We start from the raw sequence: 12,697 nt of genomic DNA on the forward strand, positions 1-12,697 counted from the left end.
AGGTAGGAGGGGCGGGAGGAAACACAAATCGACCCTATCAAGAACAAACCCGTCACCTCCGGTCGCGAAAGTTCCAGCACTATTAAATTCCAACATAACGAATCTATCATCCTTTCCTCTTCGGCAGACCAAGAAGAAGTCCTCACTTTGGGCCTCAATTTCGCCCCCAACAACAACTTCAATCTGTTCAATACATTGTTAGATATAAACAAATTTATTCGCAATTTAACCGTTAAAAAATACTTCCTCAAGGATTCCATCACAACAGAAGACTTGAATACCACCACAACTTTTACAAGCCAACCCAACAGGGATTCCCAAAACTATAAACATCAACTCACGTCCGAATTCTCTTTTCAAGAACTCAGAACCTTAGCATGTTTAGAAAGTCTGCAACCGGAAAGACCGGACCAAACTGTCATGATGGCTTCAAATTTTATAACTTCCAACTCCAAATTCTATCCCGTGAATGCACGAACAGAATCTATGGACCGATTCCAATTTATCATTGAACAAGAATTACAAAGTATAGCAGATAGACTCAAAACTAACCATCCAAAACCCAACATGCCTAACCGTCTTAAAAAAGCGATGAAGACTTTGAAGGACAATAAAGAACTGACGATAAAAATGGCAGATAAAGGCGGAGGAATTGCCATCATGAACAAATCGGATTATCAAAAATCAATACTCGACATGCTATCTGATGAAAACACCTATAAAAAACTTGACTCAAATCCAACAGTGAAAATAAAATTCCTAATGAAAAGTTTACTGAACGAAGGTCTCCAAGGGGGTTTCATCAATCAGAAACAATTTAATTATCTATATGTTGAACAACCCATTACTCCCATAATTCACGCTTTACCTAAAACCCATAAACTAATTAATCCCCCACCAATGAGACCCATCGTCTCAGGGATAGGATCCATATTAGAAAAATTATCAGAATGGCTCGACACCTTGTTACAACCTCTGGCTCAGCAAACTCCAGGTTTTCTAAAAGATACCAAAAATGTCCTCATCTCTTTGAAAGACAAAATGTGGAACGAGGATTATACCTGGCTAACCTGTGATGTTGTCTCACTCTACACATCAATCCCTCATCATGTAGCCTACACTGCTTTAGAAAGTCACCTCCAGATACACAGTACTTACGATAGAAATTTTCAAACCTATATCCTAAATGTACTGATGTTCCTAATGAAGCACAATTTCTTCCAATTTGATGAAAAAATTTTTCTCCAGCTGAAAGGCGTCTCTATGGGAGCCAAATTCTCCCCATCAATTGCAAACCTGGTAATGGCGTGGTGGGAGGAATCATACATTTTTTCTAGCAACAACCCTCATGGCACAAACATTGAGTGGTATGGACGTTATATCGACGACCTCCTGCTAATATGGAAGGGACCCATCGATTATATTCCAAACTTCGTCGACCATCTTAACCAGAACCCCTACAACCTCAAGTTTACCTATAACCACAATAAAACGTCAATAGTCTTCTTAGACCTAGAACTAGAGGGAAAAATAGGTCAAATTATTACAACCCAGACGTACCGGAAACCCACTTCAGCCAACTCCATTTTGCATGCTACAAGTAATCATTCTAGACACACAATTAAAGCCATTCCAGTAGGAGAACTTCATCGTGCCAAAAGAAATTGCACATCAACTAACCAGTTCAATATAGAGCAAGAATGTATTACAACCAGATTGAGAAATAGAGGCTATCCACAGTGGTCCCTCAATAGAGCCCGAGACATTATTACTAAAAAACCAAGAACTTTACTTTTACAACAGCACAAAACGACCAAACCAGAGTCCAATCAACCAACTTTGGTTCTACAGCAAAGTAACCAGTTTGAGGAAATAAAACATCTAGTAGATAGGTACTTACCTGTTCTCATGGAGGACGTCGACTTGAGGTCCATTCTGAAGGAAGGGTGTAGAATAATAGCAAGAAAAGCTCCATCAATAGGCACCACACTATCACCATCTCTATTTACATCACATGAGACCAAATCAACGTGGTTGGAAACTAAAGGGTTCTACAAATGTGGACAGCACCCCTGTAAGGTATGCCAATATGCTTACCCTACTAAAACTTTCAGTGACTCTACACAATTAGACACTTATACTATCCAAAATTACATCAATTGCAATTCTGAATCTGTCATTTATATCATTGAATGCATAGAATGCCGACTAAAATACATAGGCTGCACGAACCGTAAATTCAAAATCAGGATCCTTGAACACCTCAGTTATATAAGAAATGCAAACATCTTAAACATTTCTAGTGCCTCCAAACATTTCATCCATCACCATAATCGATCAGTAAAATTGTTCTGATGTTTTGCCATAGAAAAAATCCATCTCCCCAAAAGAGGAGGCGACTTAAAACACAAAACTCACCTGCGAGAGGCCTTTTGGATATACAGACTAAAAACAAGGTTCCCACAGGGACTCAACCTCAAGAAAGAACTTATGTTCCAGTATTAAACTTTAGTCTGTATTCCAAAGGACACATCCCATTATTCGCACAGTAAGTAATGCTTTATGAGCAAAAGTCTCAAGCCAATGATCTCTCTCCGTCTGTTCTCAAAGTCAACTAATATTTTTTGCATACATAACATGTGCTTTTTGTTATGCAATCGACATAATATTATGACTTTTTTTAGCCACTCATTCACGTTCACTTTGTTTGCTTAATTTTCGTCATTTTTTTCCCTACACTCCCTGCACTCCACACCTATACTTCGATCCAGCGCATAGATACCAAGGGCCCTCCCCTAATTGACTCATCCTTCTATTCAAATTAACTTTAATATATCCATATTTCCATTATTAGTTGACTATAAGACTACTTGTATTATGCACAAACTAGAACATCACATATACTTAATCCGTCCAATACACATTTTTCCCAGCCTCGGACATTCAATTGTAGCACACTCTGCATAGACTTACAGATGTTATTCATCCTTAGTTTACACTAGCTTATGCCGGCCCCCAGCAACGCTACAAGAATGGAGGTTTTCTCCACAGACAAATATGCATAGAAAACAAGTAAACCAAATAAACCGCCTGCAAGAAAAATTATGAGAAAATATAATGCAATTTTTCAATAAGACGCCGCCCGTTATAACTACATGCCGTCTTCTATCTACATTTATATACCACGTTGTTCTTTAGTGAAAATCTAATCTAAAGTCCACTTTCCATATACATTCTCTGTAAAATCAAAAAATTCAACAAGTATTAGTGTAGACAGCACGATATACCGACTTACCTTGAACAAGATCGGACCGGGAGCATCAGCTGATTCCAGGAGGCCCGTCAGGTGCCCTTGCTTCCTATTGGATCATCCGGCTAGCCAATAATACACACAAGACCTAGTATGTAAACAAATAAGTCACTCCTACGCAACACACAGGAGCGATGTCTTTACACCTCTTGATCGCATTAAAAAACACACGTTCTCTTTTTCTCCAGGCTTTGTTCCTCATTCTCCCATAAGTATAGTCCATAATAACGTTCTATTTCATAGCAGTTTTTACATGTAAAAATTCCTAACGCTTTGGCCTGCGTTCCAATGACTAATCGTAAGCTGACACGCAATCAAGTCCAACCAGCTGCACAAACCGGAACTCATGCATATAAAAACCAGGGCCCTAGTATCTAAACCTTAAACAGCCATGATTAAGGACGTGCTTAACGTCTGAAACGCGTAGGCTCCAGGACTGGATCGTTACTTACTCCCGTCTGCACACCAGGACTCCAACCTATTGGACCTTTTTAATTGAATACCTAGTAAACTTGGAACTAGTTTCCTTTTTACCCTCTTCAGCGCTGGACTCAGCCCCTTTGCCTCTGCCTGTCTATACCCATCGTGTGCCGACACGAGAGCCCGTGCGATGACCGCGACACATACAGCAAGTGTCAGGTGAGCTGGAGGATTTCTTCTATATACCTTCTGTCAAAGAAATTCATACTTACCCGGCCGTTGTCTTGGTGACGCGTCCCTCTCTTCACATCCAGCCCGACATCCCTGGATGACGCGGCAGTCCATGTGACCGCTGCAGCCTGTGATTGACCTGTGATTGGCTGCAGCGGTCACATGGCCTGAAACGTCATCCAGGACGTCAGGCCGGATGTCGAGAGAGACACGTCACCAAGGCAACGGGCGGGAGACCGGACTGGAGGAAGCAGGAAGTTGTCGGTAAGTATGAACGTCTTTTATTTTTATTTTTTACAGGTTTATACTGATCGGTAGTCACGGTCCAGGGTGCTGAAAGAGTTACTGCCGATCAGTTAACTCTTTCAGCTCCCTGGACAGTGACTATTTACTGACGTCGCTTAGCAACGCTGCCGTAATGACGGGTGCACACATGTAGCCACCCGTCATTACGTGAGCTCCATAGACTTCTATGGACTGTCCGTGCCGTTATTACGGCCTGAAATAGGACATGTTCTATCTTTTTCAACGGCACGGGCACCTTCCCGTGAGAAAACGGGAAGGCACCCGTCGCCAATAGAAGTCTATGAGCCCGTTATTAGGGGTCGTAATCACGACCCGTAATAACGGGAGTTTTTACGGTCGTGTGCATGAGGCCTTACATAGTTAGTACGGCTGAAAAAAGACACATGTCCATCAAGTTCAACCAAGGGATGGGAAAAGGGAAGGAAAAATGTCTACACATAGGAGCTAATATTTTTTTGTTCTAGGAAATTATCTAACCCTTTTTATAAAGCCATCTCCTGTCCCTGCTGTGACCAGCTCCTGCGGTAGACTATTCCATAGATTCACAGTTCTCACAGTAAAGAAGGCTTGTCGCCTCTGCAGCTTGAACCTTTTTTTCTCCAGACGGAGGGAGTGCCCCCTTGTTTTTTGAGGGGGTTTTACAAGGAACAGGATTTCACCATATTTTTTGTATGTGCCATTAATATATTTATATAAGTTAATCATGTCCCCCCTTAGTCGTCTTTTCTCAAGGCTAAATAGGTTTAATTCTTTCAATCTTTCCTCATAACTTAAATTCTCCATGCCCCTAATTAGCTTCGTTGCTCTTCTTTGTATTTTTTCCAACTCCAGGGCATCCTTTCTATGAACTGGAGCCCAGAACTGAACTGCATATTCTAGATGAGGCCTCACTAATGCTTTGTAAAGTGGTAATATTACATCCCTGTCCCGCGAGTCCATGTCTCTTTTAATACACGACAATATCCTGCTGGCCTTTGAAGCAGCTGATTGACACTGCATGCTGTTATTGAGTTTATGATTTACAAGTACACCCAGATCCTTCTCAACAAGTGAATCCGCCAGTGTAGCTCCCCCTAGGACATATGATGCTTGCAGGTTGTTGGTACCCAGATGCATAACTTTACATTTATCTACATTAAACTTCATCTGCCAAGTGGACGCCCAAACACTTAGTTTGTTTAAATCTGCCTGTAATTCATGAACATCTTCCATAGACTGAACTATATTACATAGCTTGTTGTCATCTGCAAAAATAGAAATAGTGCTATTAATCCCATCCTCTATATCATTAATAAATAAGTTGAATAATAGTGGTCCCAGCACTGAACCCTGGGGTACACCACTTATAACCGGGGACCATTCAGAGTAGGAATCATTGACCACAACTCTCTGGATACGGTCCTTGAGCCAATTCTCAATCCAATTACAAACTATATTTTCTAAACCTATAGTCCTTAATTTACCCATTAGGCGTCTATGAGGGACAGTGTCAAATGCCTTTGCAAAGTCCAAAAACACTAAATCCACAGCGGCCCCTCTGTCTAGACTTCTGCTCACCTCTTCATAAAAACAGATTAGGTTAGTTTGACAACTTCTGTCCTTAGTAAAACCGTGCTGGCTGTCACTTATAATACTATTTATTGTCACATAATCCTGTATATAGTCCCTCAATAGCCCCTCAAACATTTTCCCCACGATGGATGTTAAGCTTACTGGTCTATAATTACCTGGGGAAGACCTAGAGCCCTTTTTGAAAATAGGCACCACATTTGCGCTGCACCAGTCCCCTGGCGCTATACCAGTCACTAGAGATTCTCTGAATATTATGAAAAGGGGGACTGAAATAACTGAACTAAGCTCTTTAAGAACTCTAGGGTGTAACCCATCTGGTCCCGGGGCCTTGTGCACATTTATTTTATTTAATTTAGCTTGGACCATCTCTACATTCATCCAATTCAGTATATCAACTGATATATTAACAGCACTGGCACCGGCTACATCAGCTGCTCTTTCTTCTGTTGTATATACAGAGCTAAAGAACCCATTTAGTAACTCTGCCTTCTCTTGATCCCCTGTGATCAACTCCCCATTACCATTATCTAGGGGTCCTACATGTTCAGACCTTGGCTTTTTAGCATTTATATGCTTGAAGAATTTTTTGGGATTTGTTTTACTACCTTGGCCACCTGCCTTTCATTTTGTATTTTTGCTAATTTTATTACATTTTTACAGATTTTATTAAGCTCTTTATATTTTACAAAGGCTACAGCTGTACCCTCAGATTTGTATTTTTTAAATGCCCTTTTTTTGTCATGTATTGCCCCTTTCACAGAAGGTGTAAGCCATGTGGGGTTTAATTTGAGTAGTTTATACTTGTTACCTATAGGAATAAATTTTGCACTATAATAACTCAAAGTAGATTTGAAAATCTCCCATTTATCATTTGTTCCATTATTTGACATTAGTTCTTCCCAGTCTATATCCTGAATTGCCGCCCTCATCCTGGGGAAATTGGCTTTCTTAAAATTAAATGTTTTTGCCCTCCCAGCCTGCGTTTGTTTTTTACAGTATAGGTAAAATGTAACTATATTATGATCACTGTTACCGAGGTTTTCACGAACATTGACATTCCCAACAAGATCTGCATTATTAGAAATGACCAGATCCAACAGAGCTTCACCTCTAGTCGGGTCTTCCACAAACTGGCCCATAAAATTTTCCTGCAACAGGTTGAGGAAATGTCTCCCCTTTGCAGTTGAAGCCGAACCATGACACCAATTAATATCCCGGAAATTAAAATCTCCCATTATCACAACAGTACCCGCCTGTGCAGCACGCTCCATCTGTTTATATAGCTGAACATCCATCTCCTCAGTTATATTGGGGGGTCTATAGATTACACCAAAAGTAATTTTTTCAGTGTTTACCTCCCTTTCTAGTTCCACACACAAGGTTTCAACCTCCTCACAGTCTTCAGGGTTGTATGAGATTAGAAAAAAGGGTCTGCTTTTTTTCCCCAACAGAAACAGCTGCACGCTTGTCTACAGGCCGTGTCTGGTATCGCAGCTCAATGCCCTCTAAGGGAATAGTACTGTAATGGGATTACCTAAAAAAGTCAGAAATCCCTGCCACCAGCGGCGTAGCTATAGGGGTCACAGCGGTCGCAGTTGCGACCGGGCCCCTAAGCCTTTTGGTACAACGGGCCCCCGTTGCCATACAGCATGCTTGTTAAATTAATTTTCTGTGCCGTGAAGCTGGCACTTCCTGGTTATGGTCACATGGTACACTTAGTGTACCATGTGACCGTGTTGTCACATGACACGTCTTCCAGCCAGTGCAGTGGAAAAGCCGGACTCCAGGTGAGCTGCAGAGTCTGTATTGTAATTTATTGTGTTGTGTTGTGTTGTATTGTGTTGGCTTGTAATGTATTGTGTTGTATTGTGCTGTTTGCGGTGGAGAGGGGGGGCCCGTTAAATTACAGCCCCCCCTCCTCTCTCTACCGCAAACTGCACAATACAACACAATACATTACACACTGTGGGTCGCGTTCCCCTGGGGATTCGTGTGAAGACCTCCGGGGGGTCGTGAGTCACTCACCGAGGTCCCGGTTCCTTGCTCCATCATTCACTGTGCCCTGAGCGGTTCGACGCTGTCTGCGCCGAGTCCCTCATAGTACACACCGGAGGAAGCGAAGGAACGGGGATAGGTAAGTAATTATGCTATTTTTCTATTATGCACAAATGGGGGCATTATACCGCATGGGGGGCTGATATGGCATGGGGCTGATAAGATGGGGGGCATTATACTGCATGGGGGCTGATATGGGGGAATTATACTGTATGTGGAGGCTGATATGGGGGGCATTATACTGTATGGGGAGCTGATATGGAGGGGCATTATACTGTATGTGGGGGCTCATATGGGGGGCATTATACTGTGTGGGGAGCTGATATGAGGGCATTATACTGTATGGGAAGCTCATATAGGGGCATTTTACTGTATGGGAAGCTCATATGGGGGCATTTTACTGTATGGGGAGCTGATATGGGGGCATTATACTGTATGGGGCTGATATGGGGGCACTATAATGTATGGGGCAGCTATGTGGGGCATTATACTGTGGGGGAGGATATGGGGAGCATTATACGGTATGGGGCTGTTATGGGGGGCATTATACTGTATGGGGGCCGCTATGGGAGCATTATACTGTGTGGGGGCATTATACTATGGGGGCTGTTAGGCAAGGCGTCTGGGCATAGGCGCACGCAGGGGGTCTGATGATGATGGTGTTGGGGTGGGGTAGGGGGGCTCAAGCTGAATTCTTGCACCCGGGCCCATGAGCCTTTAACTACGCCCCTGCATGCCACCATGATCACGTCTTGAACTCACATATCTCCAGTTCTGAGAACATTTTTATACATAGGTGAGCTCCTCTTATAACGCTGCGGCACTTTATAAGCTTGAGGTTTTATGGTCGGATACCTTCAGCTTTCAGTTCGGTGCCATTTACTGATCCTTTATAATGAAATAATAACAAAATAGACCAAATCTGCAGCACCCGGCCCTTTAAAGAGAATGTGATTGAATTCTTCCTGAACTTTGCCCTCCATAACTGAATCCACCATATAATAAATTAACCCTGCTACCGACATAATATCATTACCCTGTTATATTCTATTTTCTGAAGGGCTGGCATTTCACTGTGCATAAGATTACCTCTGTATCCAGCACGGGTCTACATAAAATCTCTTCTGACTGCAGCCAATAGGACGGGCATATTGTTGTCAAATATACAAATAGTATTGTGTAACTCCGGGCACATGCCACAATGGGATGGGTTGATGGGTTGGCAGCCGCATGAGGCTCTTCTGACTCTTGAGTAAGTATTCTGGTTTCTGAAAATAAAAATTATTCATTGTATAAAACAAAAATTCAAACAATTTTCCAATATATTTTCTATAAAAATTCCTCATGGTTTTCAAGATCTCTGCTTGCAGTCATTCAATAAAAAAAGTTCATTGGTTACTACTATAAGAAGACAAAGATCTTAAACCTGCACTGTAACAAACTGTGCACCTGTGTGTCCATCACATGACAGTGAACAGTGAAAGTTCCTATTGAGTGACAGCAAGCAGAGATCTTAAAAACATGAGCGATTCATACAGTATCTTTGATTATGCCAAGAATAACATTTATTTGCAGAAACCGGGATATTTTATGCTTCTAGGGTATTCCCTGTCAAGTTGCCTCCAATGCATGACTCCCCCTATACTTTGACCTGGACAGCAAAAGAGACGAAGTTTATGCAAAATTTTTAAAATTGGGCATTTCTGCCCATTTAGGGACATTTCATGAGTGATTCATTTGGCCTTAGTAAATCATAGATAGGTCATGATGATGCCTCTGCTCCTTGTGCTCCTTGTGCGGGCCCTTACCATCGAACAAGGACATTGGAAGGGCTGGGAGCTGGATCGTTTACCAATGCCATAAAGGACACCATCCTGCCACTTGGCCATACCCAGACCCCTTCAGCTCTGATTGGCATCTCACTCTGGCATGTGTAGCCTGTTCTCAATTCAAATAAATGGGTTCCCATATTTAGCCATTCCAAGCTATAGCAATATTTTATAATAAAACGTGTCATGACCCCTTTATGTCTAGGTGACAAGTCAGACATTAAAGGGTAAATAAAATTTTAAAATACTTTTGACATGTCACAGTGACATGGCAGGAGTTCTGATCGGTGGGGGTCCGAGTTCTGAGACCACCAGCGGTTGCTAAAATGAAGTGGGAATCGGCTCTGCTTGGCCATCCTTGGGAAGCCGATCGAGCGATATACGGGCTCGTAGACTTTCTATTGAACCGATACACCGATCGTTCGGCTTTCCGATGAAAGCCAATCAGAAGTGAAGCAGCACAGCACTCACCCGAGCACTTTTGCTGCTTCGTTTTAGCGTCCGCTAAGCGTCTCAGTGCTCAGACCCCCACCGATCAAAACTTCTGACATGTCACTATGACATGTCAAAAGTTTTTAAAAGTTTAGTTACACTTTAATAAAGCTGGAGAAACCCATGCAGGGCTAGTTAATAATTACAATGGTGGTTAGTAGAGTTCCCCTTTAAGAAATCCTGGTACTTTTATTAATGCATGTTGCTAAATTGTGTACAAATTTGTGGTTCCTTTGTACATTCTGCCAAATTGTATTTTAATAATTCCAACCATCTATTCTTTTATATCCTTGAAGTATTTCTATTTTTTAATTTGGGCAACCACATGTGAGCTGTGAAGACGACGTAGATGGAATCACACATCAGTGGCTGGTCCCTAGCTACAGTCATCAGCTTCCTCCATCTGCTGTACTGTGGTCGGCACTGCCCGGTACTGCTATATTAGGCGTCGCTTCATCGCCGGATGTTTCACTAAAAAGGATCTAAATATTACATGAAAAAATTACAGCCCTAGAAAATAATTCTTGAATTATAACCAGCCGTAGAATTCTTGATTTACCCATGTGCCCTTGATATTTACTCAGATACTTCAGGCCCTCATCTATAAGCCAAAGTGTAGCGGGACTACAATGAGCGTTTCTTACTCTGGAGGACCTGGCACATCCCTGCATTACATAGTCAACTGATTTTAATAGGATCTGTGTAATACTTACTTTCCACTGTGGTGGCGCTGCAGAGAAAATGAACACTTATTGCCTGGTTCTCTTTTGATCATAGCTAATCACTGGAGATTCCAGCGGCAGGAAAACCTGTGATGAACTTATTGCTGGAGGACTCTTCTAACAAAAAAGGACTGTCCAAAGTGGACCATCCCTTTAAATAGATTGAAGAAGTATTCCAACTCAGGCCTATATGGTGTATGTTTAACTAAAAAAAAAAAACTTTCTAAGAAATTATTGCTTTTCTCCGGGGACTAACACGTAAAAATAGGACCCCCTTAGAAGGCTATTCCTAAATAAGACTTTTATGACATATCGTCAGGATATGCCATAAATGTCTGATAAGTGCGGGCCCCACCTCTGGGACCTGCACCTATCTAAAGAACGGGTGTTCTCTTCTATGGGAGTTGCAGAAATAGCCAAACAAGTGTCACCAGGTTAGATAGGGGTTGAGGGACCCCCCATTCTCCAGATAGGAGGTGGAAACCACATCTCTCTGTAGATCAGGGATCCCCGAAACCTTTCCTGCTTGAGGACATGTCATAAATGTCTAAATTGAGATATACCCACCCCCAGTAACTAAAGGGTTCATGAACGAGGCCGTGACTATTATGTCTCTTGTATATATTCCACATAGTTACTGAGTGCTTTATATACTGTACATTTTATCCCTTGCCCTCCCTTCTCCAGGCATCTACCATCTTCCAGCAACAGTTCATGCCCCTCAACTTTGGTAATATGTATGATTTCTGCAAAGCGGGATCAGGCATTTTATGTTTCCTCTGCAGTTCTATAGTGTTTCCTGAGATAAGCAGTGTCAAAAAGTACCTGGCAGCCACTCACCCTTCCAGCCTCCATAGGGACCAATAGACACATTAAGGCATGTTAGAGATATTTAGTATCCATAAAAAGTCAATATTATGCTTAGATTGTCATGTACAATAAAAAAGACAATAGTAGTAACAATAATAATAATAATAATAGTAATAATAGAGTAATTTCAGACAGAACACGTGCACCATTGAAGTTAATGGAGAAAAAAATCAAGGCAAAAACCATGAAGCTGCGCAAAACCCGTCGTACGACACATCAAAAGTTTTTGTTTTTTCTATAGTTTTTTTTACTATTAAAGAATAAAATAATAACAATTTCATACCCCCATAATCATCACATAAGGAATGACATATTACTGCTTGGCCACAACCACCGTGAATGTCCAATCCTACACCTTCCGGAATTCAATGCTGGCGGTAACATCTCTAAGTTACACGACTTCCTCTATTTTACTTTTAAACTTTTTTTTGTCTTTTAACAGGAATTGGCGCCTATAGGTTTTCATAATCCGCACTCCATCGAATGATTTACATGCAGACGTGCGTGTGGCCGGTGATCAAAATAGAGAACTTCCCGACCATGGAGACCACAAAATATTGTAAAACCCTGATGATACAATGATAGCCGATGAGGACGCATACACAGTTGAGACACGGACATGCCGCCACAGGGGGACCGACCCAGCACCCCCCTGGTCCCCACCATCTCAGTGGGTCTGGGGCCACCGCCCCCCTGCCCTCCCACTAGCTACACCTGTGAGACTGTCATATAGATATATACTAGTACTAAGATTATAGTAAAAAAGCAAAAAGCAAAATCAAGATTAAAAAACAGTAAAATTTTTTAAAAAAAAGGAATAAAAAAAATAAAATCAGTAAAAACAACTCACACACAAATGCAATTTGTGGCAATAAATAAATGTTATTAAA

This window comes from Rhinoderma darwinii, chromosome 13, assembly GCF_050947455.1.
Source record: "Rhinoderma darwinii isolate aRhiDar2 chromosome 13, aRhiDar2.hap1, whole genome shotgun sequence".
NCBI classification, from domain to species: Eukaryota; Metazoa; Chordata; class Amphibia; order Anura; family Rhinodermatidae; genus Rhinoderma; species Rhinoderma darwinii.